Below are 5,451 nucleotides of genomic sequence, written 5' to 3' on the forward strand. Positions count from 1 at the left end.
GGGCATCCCCTGAGCCCATTCAAATAGTACATCTGTTCAGCCGTGCTTACCATATCATCCTCAGTGATGGCATATACCTCAGCCACCATAATATTAGCAGGTAATGTCACAGGCTTGGTACCCAGATTCATGCTCCTTGACACCCAGCCGTCTTGCACTTGACCCACTTAGTACCACCAACCATTTCTCCTCTCTCTTGGCCATCATTACAGGGCTTGATGAGAACGGTGGTATCTTCTAATGGCAGCTGTGTATCTATCTTCCTGGGCAACACCAACTCATGGCCACTCGGGATGCATGGGCCCATTTGGCTGGTGTGCATAGTGTAGCTGTAAAACATGTTGTTCACTTTGCTGGTCCACTGGCCAGAGCAACTGATGAATCACTTTTGTTGTGGCTAGTAGCAGCCCATCCAGCTTTTGAGGATCTTCGTGCTAAGAATCAAGGCTAGGGCCTTTCTCACTACCACCACTCCCTTGCATGGTAGGCATTGTCCAAACAACATAATGTCCATCCAGGTGATGCCCATAACCTCAGTGGAGGTAGTGCTGGTGGCTCAGAGGGTTAGCCTGGACTTTTGGAGCTCCAGTTCCTGTATTCTCCATAGGGCACACACTAGCCAAGCCAAGCATAGCCCATTAACTATGGTTTAATGGGCTAAAGGAGGGTCACAAGGCAATGCTGCAACCACCGGCCTCAGAGAGGGCCACCCTGGTTGAGATTGTGACCCATCTGGAAGGACTGTATAGAGAAGGTACCACAGCCACTGATCTCTCTCCAATTTCTCCTCTTACCCACCTCTCCCTCTCTCTCCCATATCTCCTCTTACCTCTCTCTCTCCAATTTCTCATCTTACTTGTCCTCCCGCTTCAATATTTCATCATACCTCTCTCTCCCATATCTTCTCTTACCTCTCTCTCTCCCATATCTTCTCTTACCTCTCTCTCCCATATCTCCTCTTACCTCTCTCTCCCATATCTCCTCTTACCTCTCTCCCCCATATCTCCTCTTACCTCTCTCTCTTCCATATCTCCTCTTACCTCTCTCTCCAATATCTCCTCTTACCTCCCTCTCCCATATCTCCTCTTACCTCCCTCTCCCATATCTCCTCTTACCTCTCTCTCCCATATCTCCTCTTACCTCTCTCTCTTCCATATCTCCTCTTACCTCTCTCTCCAATATCTCCTCTTACCTCTCTCTTCCATATCTCCTCTTTCTGCTCTCTCCCATATCTCCTCTTACCTCCCTCTCCCATATCTCCTCTTACCTCTCTCTCCCATATCTCCTCTTACCTCTCTCTCTCTTCCATATCTCCTCTTACCTCTCTCTCCAATATCTCCTCTTACCTCTCTCTTCCATATCTCCTCTTTCTGCTCTCTCCCATATCTCCTCTTACCTCCCTCTCCCATATCTCCTCTTACCTCTCTCTCCCATATCTCCTCTTACCTCCCTCTCCCATATCTCCTCTTACCTCTCTCTCCCATATCCCCTCTTACCTCTCTCTTCCATATCTCATCTTTCCGCTCTCTCCAATATCTCCTCTTACCTGTTCTCAAAACAAATCAAGTCAAATCAAATGAGCTTTATTGGCAGGACCAAATACATTTATCGTTACCAAATTGGTAGAGGGGTTTGTGTATAAAGGGTGGGGTTGGGGAGTTCATGGGAGTAGGGAAAGTCCTGTCTCTCTCAGTCTATGACATACACATGTGCAGCCATAATCATTGGCTCTGGTCCCAGAAAATGTTGTCATACAGGGCTCTGTGATGTAATGAAGACTCACCCTGGTAGTCTAGTGGGGGGACGGCAGGGACGCCTGCCGCGCCCTCGGTGGGGACGCCCGCCGTGCCGCTTCTCTTCTTGCGCCGGCTCCCTAGTGCGCACTTCCGGGTTTAAAGGCGCATGCGCGCTGGCGTAATGACGTCAGCGTGCAATGGCGCCAAATTTAAAGTATTAAAGGGGCATTCCCACTGATTGTCTTTGCCCGTGATAGGATTGTATTCCTGGTGCTCCTGAGCCTTGTGCTTTTTGTCTGATTCCTTCTGAACCTGTCTGATTCCTGTTTTGACCCCTGCCTGGCTATTTTGACTATTCTGATTTCTGGATCCTGACCTTGCCTGCTTACGACTACTCTACAGTTTAACCCCTCGATTGATCACCCGGTTTTGACCCTTTTGCCTGCCTGACGATTCTTGCTATCTGCCTGCCTCGACCCAGCCTGTCTGACCATCCGCTCGCCTTGACCTTTTGTACCGTGACCTTCGGCCTAAAGACTCTGCTAAACAGCCGTGCCCTTTGCCAGCCAGAGCATCTCGCCTTGTACCCCTCGTTAAGTCCAGGTGGCACCCAAGTAAGCTGAGGGCTCCTCCCAAAGCCCAACGGTGGTCACACTACTGGTGAAGCCGAGCTGAGACCAGGGTGCTTGGCATTTGTTCTGGTATCAGGTACCGGCCGTGACATGTGATTTCTGATGGTGGCCTTGGGTGGACCTGGAGAAGATGCTTGCAGAATTACAGATGGAATATTTGGATTGGCCTGGGTAAGTGAGAGGTCCCCACACTTCACTACCGTAGAGGAGAATTGAGGTGATGACGTGGAATAGTTTAAACCAGACTCTCACTTGTGGTTTAAGGTGGTACATTTGTCTCCTGAAGGTATAGAAGGTTCTGCCTTGTCTTTTAGGGCTCCTATTGCTGGTTTTAAACTCCATGTTTGGCTTATTTCTAGGCCAAGGTAGGTATAGCTGTCAGTGTCACTCATTGCACCATTGTTTAATATGAAGGAGGAACTTTTGCTTTGTTTGCTTCTCTCTCTGTCCCCATGTCCATTCTAACCTGTCCTATGTCTCCCCCTTTGTTTCTCTCTCTCTCTTTCTTGTCCTCTTTCTCTCCATGTGTCTCCTAGCTCGTGTCCTATCTCTTCCCTTGTCTCCTCTCTCCTGTCCTATGTCTCCCCATGTCTCTTCTCTCCTGTGTCTCTTCTCTTCTGTTCTGTGTCTTCCCGTGTCTCTTCTCTCCTGTGTCTCTTCTGTTCTATTTCTCCTCATGTCTCCTCTCTCTCCCTGTGTCTCCTATCTTATTTTGTTTATTGCTCCTTATATTTGCTCCTTTATTGTTCCTATAACTAAAAGTAAATTTAAAGATTAACTACCCCTTTAATAAATGACTGGATTTATATTCCTCACATTTTTGTGTGAACAATCCATTATTATCTGTCCATCCCATTGCACTTGTGGTCACCACAGAGTCCTGCTCAGAACCTTGAACCCTGAATTGAGAAGTCTTTCATCCATAGAGATGAGGAGGCTGCCAGACATTGGATTGGGTCAGGAGCGTTGGCTGAGACATGAGAAAGCTGCAAATGGGCCGATTATCTGAGCTCTATAACCTCTTTTGAATGGAAGCCTCTTATTTTTCATCAATGGATTTATTCTAAGTGATTCTTATTGCAATTTGTGGGGGGACAATTAATTGAGGAAAGGAATATTCTAACCTTCTGCAAACCACATGAAAGCCCTGTGGGCTACAAGATTCTGAGGAGCCCTCTGGGAATGGGACCCTTGTCTATTGTGCATGAGACCTCGGTGGGATGGGGGGTATCGGACTTCTTTTTCTAACAGTACATTACAGTATGGCAGTATCCCTTTAAGAGAGTTAGATTTGGAGGGACAAGGGGTATATGACTTATCTACACAAAATACGGGTACCAGGAACGTTGGTGGGAAAGGGATCTCTGACTACACACAGTACATGGGAGAGTCACGGAAGGATTCTCCATTACAGGAGGGGGATGTCAGACTTAGGTCTGTTCCGTTGTTTAACACCCACATTCTGGTTTAGAACTCTAACACTCAGTGACAGAGAAAGCAAATAAAATAACATTCTTTCATTTTAATGAGAGTGGGGCCAGAAGAAGAACAAGGGTCTGTTTGTGTTCTAACAAGAGATGTCCTGTGTCCTAGGGGCCCACTCCAGGCATTTATTCCCCAGCCCCGTTACTACAATACTATGTGGTCCCATTGGAAGTACAGCACATATACTTACTATGCAGTGGTTACATGTACGAGCCCAGCACTGTATAGATATAGATATACTGTATATACTACCCCTGTATAGAGTAAGCAGCACCATTGGGGTGGATTCTAGCAGCACATGTGCAGTGCAACTAAACGGGTGCAGTGCCAGTGTATGTGCAACTATAGGGGTACAGTGCTAGTGTATGTGCAACTATAGGGGTACAGTGCCAGTGTATGTGCAACTATAGGGGTACAGTGCTAGTGTATGTGCAACTATAGGGGTACAGTGCCAGTGGGTAGAGCTAGTTACAGGGCACTTCTCAGGGTAGGGGTACCATGTTAATGGAGGAGGATAGAAAGAGTCAATGGGAGGGGGTCTACGTGCCGTGTAAGTCCCCAGTGGAGGGAGATGGATCCGTTGGCTGAGAGCCTCAGTTCTGCTTTGCCAGGGCCCCAGCTGAGCACAAAGAGAGCGGATGGAGTTACTGGTTGGCACCGACCCCTCAGCTGCTCCAGTTACTGCTTTATATTTACAATACAACATCCCAGGGGAACTGAGACCCATTCACTGCTAATTAAATCAGACACCCCCCGCCCCAAGTCCACAGGAACCCCCTGATCTAGAGTCGCACCTGGGGATTAGAACCCAGACTCTTTGTCTCACAGGAGCATCACTGTCTCTCACTTTGTCTCCATCTGGGGGGGGCAGTTTCTCAGTCTACGACTTCTTCTGTTCATTTGTCACTTTATCCACTTTATCCTCCTGGGCACCTCCTTCTGCCCTAATTTACCAGCCTTTCCCCCTCATGTGTATCCCCCATTATTGTGCACTCCCAATTGTGATGCTCCCCCCCTTTTCTATGCACCCCCTCTCATGAGCATCTCTCCTGCTTCCTGTGCACCCCCCTCTCTGGTGTTCCCCCAATTCCTGTACACCCCCCTCTCTGGTGTTTCCCTCCGTTCCTGTGCACCCCTCTCTCTGGTGTTTCCCCCCATTCCTGTGCACCCCTCTCTCTGGTGTTTCCCCCCATTCCTGTGCACCCCTCTCTCTGGTGTTTCCCCCCATTCCTGTGCACCCCTCCTGCCTCCCATATTATTGTCTGTGCCGGGGGCATTCCTGTACATGTTGCTTCCCATTCCGGGGGACGGTCTCCCTGCCAGTGGCTGCTGTGCCTCCCTCCTGCTCTCAGTAATGTGATTGGGGGCTGCCATTCATTTCCAGCTCATTAAATCTCTCCTGAAAGTTTCTCCCCCCCACTCACTTTCCCCATTCTCTCTCTCTCTCTCTCTCTCAGGATTCTCCTCCCTCCGCAGCATAAAACTCTCCCTTTCATTCATTCAGACCAAAGGGAAGGAACTTGGAACGAGTGTGAGCAGAGGGTCAGCGCCCCCCGATGCAGGGGAACCATTATCTGATCTGGGACAGACTAATAAAA

The sequence above is a fragment of the Xenopus laevis genome, chromosome 8L (assembly GCF_017654675.1).
Source record: "Xenopus laevis strain J_2021 chromosome 8L, Xenopus_laevis_v10.1, whole genome shotgun sequence".
Classification (NCBI taxonomy): Eukaryota; Metazoa; Chordata; class Amphibia; order Anura; family Pipidae; genus Xenopus; species Xenopus laevis.